General features: G+C 55.4%; 1 protein-coding gene across 1 annotated transcript in view; it reads right to left on the bottom strand.

Moving 5' to 3' along the window:
* The window catches only part of VWF (von Willebrand factor), a 1,005,270-nt gene that overhangs the window by 126,712 nt on the left and 855,248 nt on the right, over positions 1–23,310 (bottom strand). The gene's annotated exons all lie outside the window — the stretch shown is intronic.

The following is a 23,310-nucleotide window of genomic DNA, read 5'->3' on the forward strand; positions in this document are numbered from 1 at the left end:
ACTCTTCTCATAAACTACAGGGTCAACCACCCATCACCTAAGGGATTTGGAGGAGTGTTCTGACATGGAGGTAGTAGATGTAAAGAACATGGGATAACGCTGACACATATTCATGGCACGCAATGATAAAACAACTCTCTGTGGCACCTGGTTCTTATTTGTCCAAGGTACTATGCAACTAGAAAAAAGACATTACTTCTAATCATGAAAGCCCCAGGGTCAGAAAGAGTAAAAAGGTGAGGCGTTTCCTACTCATGGCCCAAAACCATAACACAGCAGTCTGGCTAACCATGTTTTGAGGAGTAGTATGGTCCCTTTGCCAAAGATAGCTCCCAATTATGTTAAGAATGAAGAAGGCATAATGGATTGACCGTATCAACAGAAGGCCCCATTTCGATATAAGGACATTTGATCCCACCACTTTAGTATGCTTTATATTAGTTTTATCCAAATATGTATGTATTGCTTGTTTATAAGCAGTGACACATAAGGTTATGACCACAAAGTGTTTTAATAAAATTGGTATTGGAAGTTGAAGAGGACTGATGTCCAATCATTATGTGTTTTTACTCGTCACCTAAGAAACACACAGATTGTCAGCATTATATATAAATGTATTAGCATAAGTCATCAATAATAAAGAATGGTGTCACACTTGGGCTATATAATACTATATTAAGCAGGGACTCTATAAAACTGTGATGATAACATAAACAGTGCATGCTTCTTTTAAATGCCACTTTTGGAAAGTACATACTAGAGCTGGTTGATGGAGGATCTAGGAGCAGTATTTGCATAATGCACATGAACCCCTCCATTCTGGGTCCTTTCCCGTATTAGATAGGTGCACACTACTCCTTCTTTGGGGGCAAGGCAACTCTCTGAGGGCAAGGTGCGTTCTGGCCAACATGTTCATCTACAGTGTGTTTCCGCACTTGACAGCAAAGAAGTAGACAAGCGAATATGTGTACCCCAATTTTGTGTTTGAAAGACAAAAAATCATTTGAAGCACACAACATTCTCTTAAAGCCTCCATTACTATGTGCAGGGATCAGGAAGAATCTAGAGAGGACCACAGATTCAAAGTGGATTATGTGGTCATCCAGCACTCTAAAAATCCGAAAATAATGCAACTTAAACTGCATCTATAATAAGATGATAGCTGAGTAAAAAAACAGTATTCAGCTCTTCTCGTCTATGGCACCCATAATATGGGACAGAAATTGCACTTGAAGCAGTTTGGGATGAACTCCTACGAGTTGCAGATCGAGGGGAACAATAACTACGTGTACACCTTTCCACGGCGTTTGATACAGTGGATCACTATATTCCTTTGAAACGACTGAGGGAAATAGAAATGTCTCTGTAAGTGCAGCCAAATGGTGTGTCTCCTTCTTATCAAAGTGTCAAAATACAGTCAAGTCAGGAGGTTACCTTTCAGACTTTCATCCCCAGGATTGCGGATGGTCCTCAAGGGTCTTCCCTCTCCCGTTGCTTTTTAATTTATACCTACGCCCTCTATTGGACATCCTGCTGAAACATAAGGTCTGTTTTCAATCCTATGCGGACGATACGCAGGTGTTCATTAGGTTGGGCAATGTTGAGGATTCATTCTCGAGGGTAAGTCTCTGTCTAGAGGAAGTCAGTAGCTGGATGTCCACTAATTGGCTCCAACCCAAAATTGGCTATCATGGGAGAGTTACGGCGCCATATGCTCCGCCTAGCTTGCGTGGCCTAATATCACTAGCTGCATCTTATGGGTAACAGCTACAAAGTTGTAGTAGCTGGCCAAGTGACCCGACCTTCACGGATGCCTCTGCGACCTTAGACGACATCAGGATTCATCCCGACTATTCACGGTAACGCAGTAATGGCCGCCAATGTTTTCGCAATCGGCAGTACCCGAGAGGCTTGGGCTATTGCCTAGTCCTGATTGGGTGTGCGCACCTATTTCCTATCCCCACCCTCACCGCCAGGCGGAAGCCGCCGCCGCACGGAAGTCCTGTGGTGAAGGGCTCGATCAAGGGCCTTTCTGTGCCTGTATTGGCATGTCGCGGCATTGCGTCGCCTTAAAACCCTGGTCTAACTATGACATGGTAAGGAACATTACACAAACCACATACTTTCTTATCCGTGTTCAAGTACATTTACATAGAGTGTTGATTGTTTCACAGCAGTCCCACTCGTTAGACAGCATTAACTTTGTACCTAGATGCCGAGATTTCGACGGCTCTGAGTGTCCCTTAACCTCAAGCGTAAATCATGCCAGAATAACGTACTGCCTGAACAACTCACGTGGGTCAGACTTGTCTATTAGTCCGTATTTAAGGGGACAATCCTGATTACTGCATCCTATTGATCCTGTTAGTCTGAACATTATGTATGTGCCAGACATGCATCTTATATTATAACCTACTGCCTGCCCAGCCAACTATACTTGTTGTATACGATTTACCATGATTGCGAGTGCTCTCCAGAGCATTCTTCTGCCTTGTTACCCTGAAATAACTGTATGTGCAACTTTGGGACGCCGAAAGAGATCACTGTACTTATTATGACTACGTTCCCTATGAGCCATAACTGAAGTAGGTACTAGTCTAGGCTACTCTACCTACCTACCTACCTACGTCGCTCTATAATAATGCCAGGCTTGCCTCTCAGCCTCCCGACTGGTAACTAACATGACGACTGTAACCCGATATCCTCTACAATCTTTAAAGCATGTTCTTGTTAACTAACTTTTACATATCAATGCTAACTGTACCTCTGAATGTTACACCGCAAGGGCAACCTTGATATTTACTTTGATAATTGCCCCATTAGCTAAACTGTACCTCGGAATGCTACACTGCTAGGGCAAACATGATATTTACTGTGATAATTGCTCCCACTAGCTGAATTGAGGTATATATAGGCCAGACCTCCTTACAAGGCTCACGCCGCCTTAAACCAATCCTGGACTAGCCTATTGACCCTACTGAAGGCTTCCTATAAACCAAGCCTGCTCAAGGCTTATGATATCATGTGGGCAACTGGTAACTGGCATTAGCACCAAATGAGCCAGTAACCCCATTATGTTTCACCTTAAGATTGTCCTTGAGCTACTTCTGAGCCTTCCCTTACTGGGATATTACTCAACATTAGAACTGCCACTCTACCAACTGCGCAAATTATGCTCCAGCACAAGACTAAACCAACTGTTTTTCTCCCCCCTTTACAAATATCTTTAACTTCGGCCTCCATAAAACCTACACCATTCCTACCTAAACTAGATATTCCCAACCAGGAAGACATACAAACTAAGACAAATAGTTCTAACAACCTCCTCGACACTCACCCCTCTGCAACGGATTGAGCACTTCACTATCAAACCAACTCCCAATCAACCTTGCCGGGGCACCTACAGAAATCAAAGACTGGCCTCCAGGTTTACCATTGCAGCACCACTAGTTAACCTCTATCAGGTTGAGTCATTCAGCACCTCCAACAGTTCTGCGCAAAGCCAGACAGCCCTTACCACCCTAGACATACAACCAAAAAAAAAAAAACCTAAGCAAGACAAACTATCGATACCTCCAACCAACGGACCCCACTTATTAGGTCTGACTACTACTTTGTTTATCACAGCTGCACTTATTGACACAAGATCCGTAGTTGCAAACGCAACTGATATAGCTGATCTAATTAAAGAAAACAATCTTGATTTCCTAGCAGTGTCATAGACTTGGCTCCATGCCGCCACAGTGCCATTTCTCTTGCTAGCTATTCCAGACACTTACACTATTATCAGAGTTGACAGAGAAAATGCCAAGGGTGGGAGGGTTGCCTTCATAGCCCGCATCAACTTGCAAATCAGACCTTCTACCACCTGCTCTCCTAAATCATGTGAACTTCTCACAGTCAATAAATCAACCTCCCATTCCAGTACCCTCACTATTCACCTCATATACCAGCCACCTGGCCCATCAGGAGACTTTAAGGGTGACATTATTACACTGATGTCTGAGAACACTAAACCAACGTCGCAAATCTTAATACTTGGTGACTTTAACTTAGGTCTATCCGACCCAGACGACCAGGCTGCTAAATCCCTGGAAGAATCACTAAACAAACTGAACTTTATACAAAGAATTAACCAACTGACCCACATAAAAGGTCGAACTCTGGGCTGGTTGGCAGACCACAACTGCCCTACGGTAATTACTATCATTGAACCACAATCCTGGACCGACCACTCCCTCATCGCTTTGGCCATTAACGCTAATCGTTCAGCCTTAAAAACGAAGCCTATTGCGCCTCCTCTACTCACTAGAAACAAGCACAATGTCACAGCTGATAAACTAGTAACTTTACCGATCCCAATACTAAACGCCAATAAATCTGAAGACCCTGAGGAACTAATCAACCTCTTCAATAATACTATGACAACAGTGCTTGACGCTATTAGCCCTCTGAAACTATGTAACAGTAAACCAAAAGACCACCTCAATACCTGGTATACACCACAATTGAAAGCCCTGAGAGCTGAAAAAAGAAAATGGGAGTCCAAATGGAAAAACTTACCCTCCGAAGAAAATAATAACTTAGTGACAGAAATCACTGCCCGCTACAAAGCAGAGATTATCAAAACTAAACAAGAAACTTATAATGACAGGATCCAAAATGCCAGCTCTAGCAATAAGGAATTATTTGGAATTCTAAGGGAATTAGAATCACCTATAGCTCCTGATGACTCTCACCCTAAAGACAAAGCCTGGTGCACGGGCATTCAAAACGCCCTATCCAATAAAGTTACTAACCTCCAAAATAAAATTGCTTCCGAAAGACTGAATATCAATGCCTTTGACACAGTGCAGAACCGAGACACCTCCTCCCTTACTAATCCTTTACCAGTATTCAAATTCGCGCAAGTCACCATGACTGAGATTGCAAAAATCATTAATTCCCTGAAACCTTCACGCTGTCAAGGAGACATCTGCCCTTCTCAAATCCTAAAAGATGCAGCGAGAGATCTCATGCCTTTTATCACCAGACTAATAAATGCCTCTTTTAAATCTTGTCAGGTTCCTACCAACCTAAAAGATGCATGGGTCCTACCGTTGCTTAAAAAAGCTTCACTCGATCCTACCATACCAACTAACTATAGGCCAATAACCACTGTCCCATTCCTCCTTAAAATCATCAACAAAGCAGCCTACCTCCAAATACAGGCCTACCGAGAGAGTAACAATCTACTAGGGCTTAGACAATCAGGATTCAGACCCTTGCACGGAACTGAAACAGCTCTTCTAGACTTGAAAACGCAAATAGATTTGATAAAAGACAATAGACAATGCGCATTACTTTTGTTACTAGACCTCTCTGCCGCCTTTGATTTGGTGGATCACAACATACTCGGTGAACACCTGTCATCAGCAGCTAACTTCTCCTCGGAGGCCACAACATGGATTAAATCTTTCATGAACAACAGAATGAGAGTATTCTCCCCCTCTGATGCAGCCGACCCTATACCTATCACCTGCGGTGTGTCACAAGGTTCATGCATCTCCCCTACAGTATACAATGCGTTTGCCAAACCTTTCTTCGATATACTGGAACGACTGGGTGTCATTTACACTAACTACGCAGATGACACCCAGATACTAATCCCATTTACTGGCAACTACGACCTTGACAACGACAAACTAAACAAAATCTAACGAGTCATTCAGGCATGGATGGCCACCCATAGTCTGTGTCTGAATGACGACAAGACTTAAATCCTTATATTAGGTGCCCCCATTTACCTCAAAAAGCTTAATCTAAAATACACCTCATTCAACATAGACAGAAACTTGATCACCACAGCTAAGGAAACGAAAACATTAGGCTTCCATCTTGATTCCGCCTTGAACTTCATGAAGCAAGCGAATACAACAGCCTCATCTACTGCTTACACGTGCAAGCTTAGCCATGCATGCAAAAATTATCTCTCCTCTAACAGTCGCATGATCGTGGCTCAAGCATTAATCTTGTCCAAACTCGATTACTGCAATGCGCTCTATGCAGGTGCCAACAAACAAGTTCATAACAAACTTCAAACCTTACAAAACAATGCACTAAGAACGGCCTTGAGTATCCCACAAAAAGACCACATTTCTGAAACTAGAAGAAGCCACAAATGGCTTTCCATCAAGGATAGAATCTTCTTTAAACTTGTCTCCATCTCCCCAAATGCCTTCAGAACGGGGCCCCCAAATACCTAGGTGACAAAATCATCCTCAAAACATCTTCCAGACCCACGAGATCAGCTAACTCCCATTGTGTTATTGTACCACGCTACAACTTAAAAAGAGCCGGGGGTACTAGCTTCCCAGTGCAAGCAGCACTAGCCTGGAATGCCCTGCCTCTCAACCTACGCACTGACGGCAATCTTCATAGTTTCAGGACTAACACTAAAGAATGGTTACTTACTAAGGGCATCACACTCATTGCCTGAAGCGACATAATTTAGCTTGCAACTGCCTCCTCACCCCCCAGCATCCAGGGGCAGCCTCCACCAGGCCCCCACACATGTCTCCCATCACCCCCACCCCCCAGCATCCAGGGGCACCCTCCACCAGGCCCCCACTCATGTCTCCCATCACCCCCACCCCCCAGCATCCAGGGGCACCCTCCACCAGGCCCCCACTCATGTCTCCCTGCACCCCCACCCCCCAGCATCCAGGGGCACCCTCCACCAGGCCCCCACTCATGTCTCCCATCACCCCACCCCCCAGCAGTGCAGGGGCAGCCTCCACCAGGCCCCCACTCATGTCTCCGACCACCCCCAACGACCAGCAGTGCAGGGGCAGCCTCCACCAGGCCCCCACTCATGTCTCCGACCACCCCCACCCACCAGCAGTGCAGGGGCAGCCTCCAGCAGGCCCCCACTCCTGTTTCCCACCACCCCCACCCCCCAGCAGTGCAGGGGCACCCTCCACCAGGCCCCCACTCATGTCTACCACCACCCCCACCCCCAGCATCCAGGGGCACCCTCCACCAGGCCCCCACTCATGTCTCCCATCACACCCACCCCCCAGCAGTGCAGGGGCAGCCTCCACCAGGCCCCCACTCATGTCTCCCACCACCCCCACCCCCCAGCAGTGCAGGGCACCCTCCACCAGGCCCCCACTCATGTCTCCCTGCATCCCACCCACAAGCATCCAGGGGCACCCTCCACCAGGCCCCCACTCATGTCCCCCTGCACCCCCACCCTCCAGCAGTGCAGGGCACCCTACACCAGGCCCCCACTCATGTCTCCCATCCCATCACACCCACCCCCCAGCAGTGCAGGGCACCCTCCACCAGGCCCCCACTCATGTCCAACTCATGTCCCCCTGCACCCTCACTCACCAGCACCCAGGGGCACCCTCCACCAGGCCCCCACACCCACACCCCCCAGCAGTGCAGGGCACCCTCCACCAGGCCCCCACACATGTCTCCCAGCACCCCCACCTCCCAGGAGTGCAGGGGCAGCCTCCACCAGGCCCCCACTCATGTCTCCCACCACCCCCACCCCCCAGCAGTGCAGGGGCAGCCTCCACCAGGCCCCCACTCATGTCCCCCTGCATCCCCACCCCCAGCATCCAGGGGCAGCCTTCACCAGGCCCCCACTCATGTCCAACTCATGTCTCCCATCACCCCCACCCCCCAGCAGTGCAGGGGCACCCTCCACCAGGCCCCCACTCATGTCTCCCACCACCCCCACCCCCCAGCAGAGCAGGGGCAGCCTCCACCAGGCCCCCACTCATCTCCCCTTGCACCCCCACCCCCCAGCAGTGCAGGGCACCCTCCACCAGGCCCCCACTCATGTCCAACTCATGTCTCCCATCACCCCCACCACCCAGCAGTGCAGGGGCAGCCTCCACCAGGCCCCCACTCATGTCTCCCATCACCCCCACCCCCCAGCAGTGCAGGGGCAGCCTCCACCAAGCCCCCACTCATGTCTCCCATCACCCACACCCCCCAGCATCCAGGGGCACCCTCCACCAGGTCCCCACTCATGTCTCCCATCACCCCCACCCCCCAGCATCCAGGGGCACCCTCCACCAGGCCCCCACTCATGTCTCCCATCACCCCACCCCCAGCAGTGCAGGGGCAGCCTCCACCAGGCCCCCACTCATGTTTCCTACCACCCCCACCCCCCAGCAGTGCAGGGCACCCTCCACCAGGCCCCCGCTCATGTCTCCCACCACCCCCAGCATCCAGGGGCACCCTCCACCAGGCCCCCACTCATGTCTCCCATCACCCCCACCCCCCAGCAGTGCAGGGGCACCCTCCACCAGGCCCCCACTCATGTCTCCCATCACCCTCACCCCCCAGCAGTGCAGGGGCACCCTCCACCAGGCCCCCACTCATGTCTCCCATCACCCCCACCCCCCAGCAGTGCAGGGGCACCCTCCACCAGGCCCCCACTCATGTCTCCCATCACCCCCACCCCCCAGCATCCAGGGGCACCCTCCACCAGGCCCCCACTCATGTCTCCCATCACCCCCACCCCCAGCAGTGCAGGGGCAGCCTCCACCAGGCCCCCACTCATGTTTCCCACCACCCCCACTCCCAAGCAGTGCAGGGGCACCCTCCTCCAGGCCCCCACTTATGTCTTCCACCACCCCCACCCCCAGCATCCAGGGGCACCCTCCACCAGGCCCCCACTCATGTCTCCAATCACCCCCACCCCCCAGCAGTGCAGGGGCAGCCTCCACCAGGCCCCCACATATGTCTCCAACCGCCAACACCCCCCAGCAGTGCAGGGCACTCTCCACCAGGCCCCCACTCATGTCCCCCTGCACCCACACCCACAAGCATCCAGGGGCACCCTCCACCAGGCCCCCACTCATGTCCCCCTGCACCCCCATCCCCCAGCAGTGCAGGGCACCCTACACAAGGCCCCCACTCATGTCTCCCATCACCCCCACCCCCCAGCAGTGCAGGGCACCCTCCACCAGACCCCCACTCATGTCCAACTCATGTCCCCCTGCACCCCCACCCACCAGCATCCAGGGGCACCCTCCACCAGGCCCCCACACCCCCCAGCAGTGCAGGGCACTCTCCACCGGGCCCCCACACATGTCTCCCAGCACCCCCACCACCCAGCAGTGCAGGGGCAGCCTCCACCAGGCCCCCACTCATGTCTCCCACCACCCCCACCCCCCAATAGTGCAGGGGCAGCCTCCACCAGGCCCCCACTCATGTCCCCCTGCACCCCCACCCCCCAGCATCCAGGGGCAGCCTCCACCAGGCCCCCACTCATGTCCAACTCATGTCTCCCTTCACCCTCACCCCCCAGCAGTGCAGGGGCACCCTCCACCAGGCCCCCACTCATGTCTCCCACCACCCCCACCCCCCAGCAGTGCAGGGGCATCCTCCACCAGGCCCCCACTCATGTCCCCCTGCACCCCCACCCCCCAGCATCCAGGGGCAGCCTCCACCAGGCCCCCACTCATGTCTCCCATCACCCCCATGCCCCAGCAGTGCAGGGCAGCCTCCACCAGGCCCCCACTCATGTCTCCCATCACCCCCACCCCCCAGCATCCAGGGGCACCCTCCACCAGGCCCCCACTCATGTCTCCCATCACCCCCACCCCCCAGCATCCAGGGGCACCCTCGACCAGGCCCCCACTCATGTCTCCCATCACCCCCACCCCCCAGCATCCAGGGGCACCCTCCACCACGCCCCCTCTCATGTCTCCCTGCACCCCCACCCCCCAGCATCCAGGGGCAGCCTCCACCAGGCCCCCACTCATGTCTCCCATCACCCCACCCCCCAGCATCCAGGGGCACCCTCCACCAGGCCCCCACTCATGTCCAACTCATGTCCCCCTGCACCCCCACCCACCAGCATCCAGGGGCACCCTCCACCAGGCCTCCACACCCCCACCCCCCAGCAGTGCAGGGCACCCTCCACCAGGCCCCCACACATGTCTCCCATCACCCCCACCCCCAGCAGTGCAGGGGCACCCTCCACCAGGCCCCCACTCATGTCTCCCACCACCCCCACCCCCCAGCAGTGCAGGGGCAGCCTCCACCAGGCCCCCACTCATGTCCCCCTGCACCCCCACCCCCCAGCATCCAGGGGCAGCCTCCACCAGGCCCCCACTCATGTCTCCCATCACCCCCATCCCCCAGCAGTGCAGGGAACCCTCCACCAGGCCCCGACTCATGTCTCCCATCACCCCCACCCCTCAGCATCCAGGGGCACCCTCCACCAGGCCCCCACTCATGTTTCCAATCACCCCCACCCCCCAGCATCCAGGGGCACCCTCCACCAGGCCCCCACTCATGTCTCCCATCACCCCCACACCCCAGCATCCAGGGGCACCCTCCACCACGCCCCCTCTCATGTCTCCCTGCACCCCCACCCCCCAGCATCCAGGGGCAGCCTCCACCAGGCCCCCACTCATGTCTCCCATCACCCCCACCCCCCAGAATCCAGGGGCACCCTCCACCAGGCCCCCACTGATGTCTCCCATCACGCCCACCCCCCAGCATCCAGGGGCATTCTCCACCAGGCCCCCACTCATGTCTCCCATCACCCCCACCCCCCAGCATCCAGGGGCACCCTCCACCAGGCCCCCACTCATGTCTCCCATCACCCCCACCCCCAGCAGTGCAGGGGCAGCCTCCACCAGGCCCCCACTCATGTTTCCCACCACCCCCACTCCCAAGCAGTGCAGGGGCACCCTCCTCCAGGCCCCCACTTATGTCTTCCACCACCCCCACCCCCAGCATCCAGGGGCACCCTCCACCAGGCCCCCACTCATGTCTCCAATCACCCCCACCCCCCAGCAGTGCAGGGGCAGCCTCCACCAGGCCCCCACATATGTCTCCAACCGCCAACACCCCCCAGCAGTGCAGGGCACTCTCCACCAGGCCCCCACTCATGTCCCCCTGCACCCACACCCACAAGCATCCAGGGGCACCCTCCACCAGGCCCCCACTCATGTCCCCCTGCACCCCCATCCCCCAGCAGTGCAGGGCACCCTACACAAGGCCCCCACTCATGTCTCCCATCACCCCCACCCCCCAGCAGTGCAGGGCACCCTCCACCAGACCCCCACTCATGTCCAACTCATGTCCCCCTGCACCCCCACCCACCAGCATCCAGGGGCACCCTCCACCAGGCCCCCACACCCCCCAGCAGTGCAGGGCACTCTCCACCGGGCCCCCACACATGTCTCCCAGCACCCCCACCACCCAGCAGTGCAGGGGCAGCCTCCACCAGGCCCCCACTCATGTCTCCCACCACCCCCACCCCCCAATAGTGCAGGGGCAGCCTCCACCAGGCCCCCACTCATGTCCCCCTGCACCCCCACCCCCCAGCATCCAGGGGCAGCCTCCACCAGGCCCCCACTCATGTCCAACTCATGTCTCCCTTCACCCTCACCCCCCAGCAGTGCAGGGGCACCCTCCACCAGGCCCCCACTCATGTCTCCCACCACCCCCACCCCCCAGCAGTGCAGGGGCATCCTCCACCAGGCCCCCACTCATGTCCCCCTGCACCCCCACCCCCCAGCATCCAGGGGCAGCCTCCACCAGGCCCCCACTCATGTCTCCCATCACCCCCATGCCCCAGCAGTGCAGGGCAGCCTCCACCAGGCCCCCACTCATGTCTCCCATCACCCCCACCCCCCAGCATCCAGGGGCACCCTCCACCAGGCCCCCACTCATGTCTCCCATCACCCCCACCCCCCAGCATCCAGGGGCACCCTCGACCAGGCCCCCACTCATGTCTCCCATCACCCCCACCCCCCAGCATCCAGGGGCACCCTCCACCACGCCCCCTCTCATGTCTCCCTGCACCCCCACCCCCCAGCATCCAGGGGCAGCCTCCACCAGGCCCCCACTCATGTCTCCCATCACCCCACCCCCCAGCATCCAGGGGCACCCTCCACCAGGCCCCCACTCATGTCCAACTCATGTCCCCCTGCACCCCCACCCACCAGCATCCAGGGGCACCCTCCACCAGGCCTCCACACCCCCACCCCCCAGCAGTGCAGGGCACCCTCCACCAGGCCCCCACACATGTCTCCCATCACCCCCACCCCCAGCAGTGCAGGGGCACCCTCCACCAGGCCCCCACTCATGTCTCCCACCACCCCCACCCCCCAGCAGTGCAGGGGCAGCCTCCACCAGGCCCCCACTCATGTCCCCCTGCACCCCCACCCCCCAGCATCCAGGGGCAGCCTCCACCAGGCCCCCACTCATGTCTCCCATCACCCCCATCCCCCAGCAGTGCAGGGAACCCTCCACCAGGCCCCGACTCATGTCTCCCATCACCCCCACCCCTCAGCATCCAGGGGCACCCTCCACCAGGCCCCCACTCATGTTTCCCATCACCCCCACCCCCCAGCATCCAGGGGCACCCTCCACCAGGCCCCCACTCATGTCTCCCATCACCCCCACACCCCAGCATCCAGGGGCACCCTCCACCACGCCCCCTCTCATGTCTCCCTGCACCCCCACCCCCCAGCATCCAGGGGCAGCCTCCACCAGGCCCCCACTCATGTCTCCCATCACCCCCACCCCCCAGAATCCAGGGGCACCCTCCACCAGGCCCCCACTGATGTCTCCCATCACGCCCACCCCCCAGCATCCAGGGGCATTCTCCACCAGGCCCCCACTCATGTCTCCCTGCACTCCCACCCCCCAGCATCCAGGGGCACCCTCCACCAGGCCCCCACTCATGTCTCCCATCACCCCCACCCCCCAGCAGTGCAGGGGCACCCTCCACCAGGCCCCCACTCATGTCCCCCAGCCAACATGTCATCACAATCTAGATCCCTGGCCCTTATGGTCAGCCTCCAAATGCCAAACACCCACCGGAGTATTGCATCCACCCACTTAGAAATGGCAATAACATGATAGAACCCCAATTGCAAGTTTGGAAATGAACACATGTCCCTCACATACACCCAATGGGTGTCAGTGAATGTCAAAACCCATATCATAATATGCATGAAACCAATGAGATGATACTACTCATTGAAGTTTTTACGAAAAAATATGCATTAAAAGCAACATAATTTGAATCAAAAATAAACAAACAATAATGGAAATTTAAAAAAAATAAACCAGCAGGTCCGTGAAATAATGCAAAACCACAAATCAAAATCCAAAGGAAAGGTGTCCAAAGTCACAGTCCACAAAAGTAAATCCAATGGAAAATTAAAATCGAAAACCATTGCTCCATTGCTCCATGGGTAAATCATGAAAAAAAATGATAATCCAAAAAACTATACACAGATAAACAATCCAGGGTCCATGATCCCAACAGAAGAAATGAAACCTATCTAATAACACTACCTTAAAAAAATAAACTATATACAAAAATGTGGCCCATTGTCCAAAAGGTCCAAAAAAAAAATGCAAAACCAAAGGAAACCTAACACTAACTACAGAACTATTTACAAGGGCAGCGGGCTAGTCCGACGGCTCACTTCGGGATGTTCCGGGCCAGGGCATCATCGAACTCCTGCTCAATGTCCCGGAGGCAGTCCTCCTCCATGGCCCCGAGTGTCCGCAGGGCTGTCGACATGTTCACCCCAAACTCCCTGCGGATTGCCTCGAGGCACTCGGCCCGCCTCAGGGCCCTCTGCATGGAGTTCTCCGCCCTGACCATCGTGAGCCGTGCCTCTTCTGCCCGCTGCCGCTCCGCATCTATGGCGTGGCCCAACCGCTGCCACACGGAAGACACTACCCATCCTGGGTCCTCCTGCCCTCTGGCCGATGCCTGCCCCTCCGATGTCGAAGGCCCCGAGCCATCATGGCTCCCACCACATTGCTGCTGCTGCTGTGCCTCTGCCCGTGCACTGCCTCCTGCTGCCTGCACATCCTCCGCTGGCTGGGGTGCAGTCGTTGATGTGGCCACCCCTGCTGGACGTCCGACTCCCGACTGTGGCAGGGATGCCTCCTCCACCAGCGTGGCCGCACCGTCAGAGGCAGCTCCACAGGGCACCCAGGTGACTAATGGGTGGGAAGATGGCACGGAGGACGACTGGCACATAGGGGGTTCAGTTGAGGAGGGGGTCTGAGCAAGCCCCATCAAACCGAGGAATCCGGCCTGGGTGACCTGTCCCAGTAGGCCGACGCGGTCACGAGCCATTCGAGATGACGTGCAGTCTCCAAATGAAAAGACTGCAGGTCACCTCGTATGGCCCGTTGACGCATCGCCACACCAGTCAGGACAGGCTCAACCCGGACCCGGATAGCCACGTCCGCAGGCAGAGGAAGGCCAGTTGTCGTGAGCGCATCCCCTGAAAACATGTCTGAACGTAGGCATCCCTGCTGGTGCAAGATGATGCAGTGACAGGATCAAGGACAGGATTGCACACAGGCACCTCCGCGGCGACCTGTGCTGCCTCCTGTCCCTGTTCCTGCACTGCACCACTAGCACCAGTGGAATCCCCACCTCCAGACCCCATCTCTGTTGTTTGCACGGCCTCCTCCTCCACCAAACCCCCCACCAACCTGGATGCATCTTCCCCCGTTGGGCCCTGTGGGGTTCTAGCTGCCCCTTCTGCTGCCGAGGAGTCCAACTCCGACCTCCGCCTCTTGGACCTCCCCCCGGCAGCTGCGGCCTGCGACGCGGCACCGGACTCCTCACTCCCCGACGAGATCACAACCTGGGAGGGGAGCCGGGCCTTGCGTCTCCGGCTGGCGGCGCGATCCCCGCCGCTGTGCTCCACAGCACCTTCTCCGCCCTCTTCATCAGTTGACGCTGCAGACAGGGAGAAATAAAACACAGGCATCAGGGCACTGTACAATGGACACATACACACATGACAGTTGCACATGAGTGGCATTGGCAAACCTCAGACATGGCATCACAATTGGCAACACACATGTCATTTCAACTTGCACACATGAGCCATACCACAGCCACATCGCAACTGCCACCACCATCCATACACATACAACAGCATGAGCAGGCAAAGGTGAGCCAGACATCACATGCAACACAGGGAGTGCACTACACATGCACGCACACCACCACACTTGCATGCATGTGTACACCTCAGCCAACTGTCGCAGTGTTCAGATGGGCATCCATGTCACTCTGCCAATCAGGCTTCCACATCCCGCTGTCACATGCATCCATGTTGCATCACAGTTGCACCCTTGTCAAATACACACACGTGCACATGTACACAGTGCTGATACATGCAGCTGAAAACAACATACATGCGTGACATCACGAACATGCCTACTTACATACACATTCATCCAAACATGTGTGCCCACACAACTGCATTTGGCATGCAAGCCTACACACACAAGCACCATCCATGTCTCACACATGACAGCCCTCGCATGTGTTAGCCTCAAGGCCCTGTACACCCTCACCCAAACTCGGCCCCATACAAACAGATGTGCAACCGGCACACTACTGGCACATCACCACACGCACAGCTTACAATCATGATGCATGTAAACTTACCGCTCGACTCCAGACGGGTCTGCCTCTCAAGGACCTGGACGTGGAGCGCTGGGGATATGCGTTCCAGGACCCTCATCTGATCTTCCGACAAGTGGCCCCGGCACCCCTTAGCATCCGCTGCCTTCAAGAGGCACCGGGCCTTGTTCAGGGTCCTGGACCTGAAGTCCTCCCAGCGCTTCTTGACATGTTGGAAGTCGCGGACTGCCACCCCCTCCGCGTTGATGGCAGTCACGATGTCCGTCCAGATCCGAGTCCGTCCTTCTTTGTCGGCGCGCACACTTCCGAAGAGGGCATCATACTGCCCCAGGACTTGCTCCACCAGGACACCAACTTCCCTGGCACTGAAGCTGGTGCCCCTCTGCCTCTCTGGCCGGGGGTTGTCAGTGGTGCCAGATGTTGCAGTGCCCGACATGACAACCCCAGAGGCAGGAGTGGGTGGGCAACTGGGTCCTGGGGCTGGGCTGTGGAGCGATGGAATCCCAGTCGGGAGTCTTCGGTTCCAGCAGGGGGGGTCACAGCAACAGCACCCCTGGCTGATGTGCAGGCAGCAAATGGCAGGGCACGTGGGCAGCAGGCAGTCAGGCAGCAGCAGATGGCAGGTGGGAGCGTGCTCGGGGCTCTGGGGGGCAGAAAATCGGCTTTCTGGGCTGGAGCGTGGTCTTCCGTGTGCTTACGCCTGGCCAGCTTGATACGGAGTGATTTGGCACGTGAAAATCCTGCACGTCTGCGTGTAATTCGAGGAAAGGCCCTTAGCGCGTAAGCACGTCTGCACGCATACGCGATTTCATTGGCCCAAAGGCCCCCATGCGCAGCTATGACGACAAGCGCATGGCCGTAGAGAATGGCGCGTGTAAAAAAGAAGATACACGTCCGAGTGTCAAAGCGTGTAATTGGTGGAAATGGCCTCATCGCGTATGCGCGTCTGTGACGTGTGTATAATAGGTACGTGTAGAACGCCATTTCCTTGTACGTGCTTTTCGTGGAGAGCGAGTGGGTGAAATCTGTACTTCTTGTCGGTTCACACGCGATTTACTTCACGGCGTTTCAAGTTCATACTCCCTGTTGCCTCTGACAGCTTTTTCTCTTTTCCTCTTTTTCCTGGGCATGTTTCCTCAAACAGCATTCCATTCTACTGTTGTCCTGTCTCCTCAGACAGCGTACAATTCTTCTTTTGGCGGGGGTGTTGCCAACGCGCATATTTTTCACGCTTTTGTTCCTGGCAGACGGTGAGTCGCGCACATATTTAACATCTGTTCTTGCCCCGTGTGTCGCATACCCGTTCAGAGGTCATTCTAGGCTGTGTGTGACACGCATACGTTCATTCTTGTGTTTCTGGGTGCCACAGCATAGTGCAGGTTTATTTTTCCACACACGTGGTCTAGGAGGTGTTGCGTGCACCTTACTTCCCTTTTTTGGGGTGCCTGTGCGTTGCGTGACCCGTCATCTTTCCCCAGGGGTGACATACAGCCTTGCTAGAGCACTAGGGTACGATTACCAGCTGGTACCCAACCCCTTTGATCCCCAATTGCCCAGGACAATAGTTCACATCGACTCCCATACTCACAATAACATCAGTGCCATGGCTGGGAGGCGAACAAGCTGTAAGGGTGGCAAAGGTGGCCGAGCCCCAAGTGGTGGCCGTGGTGGATCCGGTAGGGGACGTGGCCGTGACTTGCAGGGTGCCCCTAGCCCCCCATGTGTGGAGGAGCAGTCAGGGACACCCATGCCCCCCCCTGGTTGAGGGTAACGTGGCTGACACCATCCATGCTCAGCCCTTGTTGGACCAGCCCACTGTGGAACCAGACCTGGCACAGGGTGACTCCATGGCTGACTTCCAGGTCAGCAGGTCTAGGCAAAGTGCGCCGTTGCACGTTGGTGTCATCAGGCCACGTGGATCAGGGGCAGCTAGGTCATCTGCTGCCCCGCATAGGCAGGCTGGGGAGGCTGCAGGGGCAGCTGCGGCTCCATCCACCCCGCCTCTCACACACCTAGCAAGGACAGTGTCGGTCCATCCTGCTGACATTCCCCCTGACACCATCACACTTGAGCTAATGCCTGCACCAACTCCCATGCTGAGTGTGCAATCCCACACTCCTAGTACAGAGTCCACCAGGGCTCCTGCCCCTAGTGTCCAGAGCGGCGTAGGACACTCAGGATCCCCACCACCTTCCAAGCGGAAGAGGAAGAGTGCTCGTCCAGTAGAGGCTGATGCCCCAGACACGGCTACACAGTCCGGCCCGTCAAGGAAGCCCACCTTCAATGAGGCCGAACTGAATGCACTTGTAGAGTATGTGTCCACACATGACCGCGAAATGGTGATTGTTGCAGGATCGAAGACCACACCTGCACAACGTCAGGCACACTGGCAGACCATCGCGGACATCATAAGTGCCCTTGGAATCGTGAGGCGCACAGCTACTGAATGCTACAAGCGCTGGAATGACCTGAAGCGCAGGGCAAAGAATAAGCTGGCCTCAAGTCATGCCGCTACTCTAGTGACTGGAGGTGCGTCTCCAGCAGAGGACATAGAACTCACTCCACATGAGCAGGTTGCTGGGACCTGCGTCATGGAGGAACAGATCCAAGGCGTGGGAGAACTGGCAGATTACGAGGCATTGTCCGGTGAGTGCACATGCATGTGTGTGTCATCCATGTGCATGGTGTGTGTGTGAGGGCTTCTGTTTGGGTGCCAGTTGAGGGTGTGTGTGCCTGAGTGGTTTGGGTCACCCATGTGCCTCATCCAATACATTCTGCGCACCATTATAGCAGTATCCCTTCTGCCAACATTAGACATCCTGCCCAACACCACGCCAGTTGCCTCATCTTGCCACAACATTGTTGCTTATTTTCCTATGTTTATTCAGGCAGATGGTTTGCATACCACCACTTTTACTAGGCATTTCCCAGTCCTATTGTCACATGTCTGACATGGCTATGGTACAGTGGACTGGCTTTGTTTCCTGGACATGATTTGTTTAGACATGTCCGTGTGCTATAGGACCATTTTGGACTGGCAGCTCCAGGTTAAACATTTGAACCATTTCAATGAAAAAATCAATTTCATGAGCAAACTAGACTGAATGAACAATTGGTGCCCTCCTCTCCCTCTTCACTTCATGGCTAGGGTACATGCCATCTGTGTGATGGCATGTGTATTTGACCTGCCAATCACAGGCCAATGTGTGATGCCACTGCTAGGCAGCATGCAGCAAATGTGTTCATCTTCCATCTTGGTGTCATCAATGTGTGCCATCTGCCTCCCCTTCACACGCAGTCACGGTGCATGCATGGGAGGGTTTTAGTCATGTGCGACATGTGTCAATCAAGTACTGTTTCTGTAGCTTCTCAGCCCTAATTGTGTGGCATAGTGCTAATGCCTGTTTCCATTTGTTTTCTTTTATGTCTTTGCAGGGGATGACACACTTGATACTGCTGGGGTTGTGGAGATGGTGCAGACTTAGGAGGGGTCTCAGGCCCGACCAACCACCAGTGAGGGACGTGGTGTGGTGGTGGGTGAGAACCCACAACTGCTGCATCTCGTGCTCTCAAGGGGTGTCTCTGGCTGCACCTCCCCCGAGCTGTATTCAGGTGTCGATTTGGATGATGAGACCTATGTGCCGTCGCAGGTGAGTGTTCCTGGGAGGGATTCTGTTCTGTCCGACCCACCTGCACCAGGGTTAGAACCCTCAATGGGGATGTCAGTGTTGGCAGGTACGCCTTTGGTGGTTACGGATGCAGGGTCACACTCTGCAACATCTGATCCTGTTCCTGGGCCAGCAGATCAGAAGGGGAATGCAGTCCTGCAGCCTCAGGCAGTGCCGGCACAGCAATGCGCAGTTCGCCTTGCCCCAGACAGGTGTGGTGCCCACCGACATGGTGGCCGTACGCCACCTGGCAATACCGCATGGTAGCAATCCATATACGGTATGGCAACCCAACAGGCAGCATCATCAGAGATGATGGCTCAGGCCATGGATAGGGTGGCCACTTCCATTGTCCCCCCCGAAAGGCTGATGGAGCGACTACAGCAGGCAACAGACTCCATCTGCCAGTCACACAGGGGGGACATGTTGGCGTCCGACAGGGACAGGCGGGCGGCACTGGTGACTCTGCGGGAAGCCATTTCCATAGAGTCCCAGGGCCACAGGGAAGCCCTGAGAGTGGAACTCCTTCACCTCAGGACGACTCTTGTTGAGCTTGAGGCTTCAACAAACAGAAGGACAGAAAAGCAGCTGGAGCGTCTCACACGTACGCTCTCAGCTGAGATGCAGGCAACTAGGGCGGAGGTCCGGGCATCCCGTGAGTTGTTGCATGGGGACCTACGCACAATTATCCTCCAGAACGAGACCTTCCACACCCGCATGCTTGCTGCCATGGAGGAACAGACTAGGGCCTTGCGTGGGCTGCCTCCCATAGTGCCACCACCTCCTGATGCAGCTGCAGAGGGTGAGGAGAGCGACAGCAGTGATTCTCTCACAATAGGGCAGCCGTGCAGGCCATGAGCCCATGGAGGTGTTTTTTTTTTCGCAAGATCCACACAGGTGAGTTTTGGTGTGCACCCTGTCCTCGGACCTCCTGGTTGGCCTCCCCCACCCCCCGGGCCCATTGATGGCCATTTTTGATTTTTTCTTTTTCTTTTATTTATTTTTTTAATTTTTGTTTTTTGGACAGTGTGTTGCCTTGTGTGGCTCCCGTGGGCATAGGCTGTATTGTGGCTGGGCACATGCAGGCTTGTCATGAATTTGGTTCAGATGCTTGGGTTTGTGTGACACACACCCCTCCTGCTTCCCGTTTCCATGGGCTTGCAAAGGGTGTGCCCAAGTGACATTGACGTACATGGTGACGTTGGACTCCCATTTGATGTGTGGGCAGTCTGTATTCAATACTGTGTATACATTCATAGTGCATATTGGTGTTGTATTGTACACTGCATGGTGTATTGATATGTGCCTCTGCATCCTTCTCAACCTCCTAATTTGCAGGTCCATTTCTCATGTCTTCACAAGGCGGTCCACCTTGGAACTGGAGTCCATGTTGTAAGCAGTGCATCTACACTCTTGCGTGGCGCTAACACTGTATACTTGGAAGTGTTCGAAGTGCTGGCATTATCAGGTAGTGAGGCTACCATTCTTTTACGTCTGTAATGTCATGTTTAAGGTAGGTTGGAGGTTGTGTAGGTGATTGGTATTCTTGGTAAGTATTTGGTAATGTGTGTTGTAGGTCCTGCATTACTGTGAGCATTTCATGTGTGGCCATATTTCCATTAGGGACACTGTAGTTGGTGACACTTGGGGCATGTTGTGGGGATTAATTTGTTTGCTCTCATATTGCATGACATGCCATGGTGTGTTGTGTGGCCATGCCAGGGAGGGGTTGGGTGACATGGCACTGTTCTCATGTAGTATTTTGCAAGTGGGTATTCATTTCTGCAGCATGGAAGTGTGTCTTTTGATGACACTGCATTGGTGGTGTTTGTGTAGGTAGGGATGCACACATTCTGACACTCCCACATGAACAATCTCAGGCTGCTATGGTTCTGACAGTTGACTGTCCCTTTGTTCGTCATAATTGTCAGGTCGAGTCATCATTGCTTATCAGATGGTATGTGCCAGGGCTGTGTGCACTCCACAGGGGTGTGATTTCTATGTGAAGTAATTAGCCACCAGCTGCGTATGGGCTGCCTCACCCCGTGCCCTTTCCCCTCCCATGCGCAGCGGGCGTGCATGTGGTTGGGGATGTGGGGGCACCACCATGTCCACAGCCAGGCCCCGGCGTTTTGCAACATTGTGCAGGACACATGCTGCCACTATGATCCTGCACACTACTGGGGGTGCATATAACAGCTGCCCGCCAGAACAGTCAAGGGAGCGAAAGCGTGACTTGAGCACTCCGAATGTGCGCTCCACTATGCCCCCGGGTTGCAATATGGGCTGTGTTGTATCTTACCTCGGGAGGCGTGATGGGGTTCCGAATTGGCGTCATCATGTGGGTGCTCAGAGGGTAGGCACTGTCCCCTGGTGAGGAGGTGATGGGTATAATTAGTGGGGTAGTGACATAACTCTGCATCTGACATGCATGCATGTGCAGTGGCATTCATACTCACCAAGCAGCCATGTATCGCCATGCCACCCAGCTTCTAGGTCCCGGCTTAGGGTAGACATTCGGTAAATGAAGCTGTCGTGGGTGGACCCTGGATAGTTGGCATATACTGAGGTGATGATTCCCTTGGCATTACATACTACCTGCACGTTGATGGAATGCCAGTGCTTGCGGTTCCTATAGATGTGCTCTGATGCCCTGGGGGGACGTAGTGCCACATGGGTGCAGTCAATGGCACCTAGCACTTTGGGGAATTGTGCCACACCGTAGAAATCCAGGGCGGCAGCCTGCCTTTCTGCAGGTGTTCTGGGCAGGTATATGTGCCTGCAGACTGATGGGCGTGCAGTGATGATGTTCAAGACCTGGTGTAGGCAGCGTGACTGCATGGCCTGTGACACCCCACCCACTATGGCACTTGTCCGCTGAAATGATCCTGTGGCGAAGAAGTGCAGTACATTAAGGACCTTCTCCAGGGGGCTGAGTGCTTGGGAGCACAGGGTGGGTGATGTGAGGTCATCCTCCCACTCACTGACCAGGTCCAGTATTATGTGTGGTGGAAACCTGTACCTCCCATACACCTGGTCATCAGGCATCCCAAAAAGGCTGGTTCTGGGAGTGAAAATGTGTGCCCTCACTATCCTCCTCTTCCTCCTCCTCCTCCTCCTCCTTTGGTAACCCACGGCCACTGCTGCTAGGAACGGTATATTCATCCTGGCGTCTGAGCTTGTTTGTTGCTTGCGCGCACTTTTATGCTGTTCGGGTCGACGTACTCCTGCTTCATGCTGGCATACGCGTTTCAGGATCGGACCATTTATTTTTCGGCGCGTTGTAGGCGACCGTGTGAATCTTCCCGCCCACCCCAGGAATACATGTAACACGCTCTCCCAGGCCCAGTCGCGAGTAAATATTCCCGCCCACCCCTGGAATACACGTACCCCACTCTCACAGGCCCAGTCGCGTGTGGAAGTTCACGCGCACACCGAAATACACGTACCCTGCAAAATCGCGTGTGAAACTTCACACGCACCCCGAAATACACGTACCCAGGGCAATCGCGTGTGGAACTTCCCACAAACCCCATAATACACGTACCCTGATGGTATCGCATGGGAGACTACCCGCGCACCCCAGGAATACATGTACCCAGGCAAATCGCACGGCTGGGGGGTGGGGGTGCAGAGGGACATGAGTTGGACATGAGTGGGGGCCTGGTGGAGTGTGCCCTGCACTGCTGGGGGGTGGGGGTGATGGGAGACATGAGTGGGGGCCTGGTGGAGGGTGCCCCTGGATGCTGGGGGGTAGGGGTGCAGGGAGACATGTGTGGGGGCCTGGTGGAGGGTGCCCTGCACTTCTGGGGGTGGGGGTGGTGGGAGACATGAGTGGGGGCCTGGTGGAGGGTGCCCCTTGATGCTGGGGGGTGGGGGTGCAGGGAGACATGTGTGGGGGCCTGGTGGAGGGTGCCCCTGCACTGCTGGGGGGTGGGGGTGGTGGGAGACATGTGTGGGGGCCTGGTGGAGGGTGCCCTGCACTGCTGGGGGGTGGGGGTGCTGGGAGACATGTGTGGGGGCCTGGTGGAGGGTGCCCCTGGATGCTGGTGGATGGGGGTGCAGGGGGACATGAGTTGGACATGAGTGGGGGCCTGGTGGAGGGTGCCCTGCACTGCTGGGGGGTGGGGTGCTGGGAGACATGTGTGGGGGCCTGGTGGAGGGTGCCCTGCACTGCTGGGGGGTGGGGGTGATGGGAGACATGAG

Source organism: Ambystoma mexicanum, chromosome 12, assembly GCF_040938575.1.
Source record: "Ambystoma mexicanum isolate Mex_15411 chromosome 12, UKY_AmexF1_1, whole genome shotgun sequence".
Taxonomy (NCBI): domain Eukaryota; kingdom Metazoa; phylum Chordata; class Amphibia; order Caudata; family Ambystomatidae; genus Ambystoma; species Ambystoma mexicanum.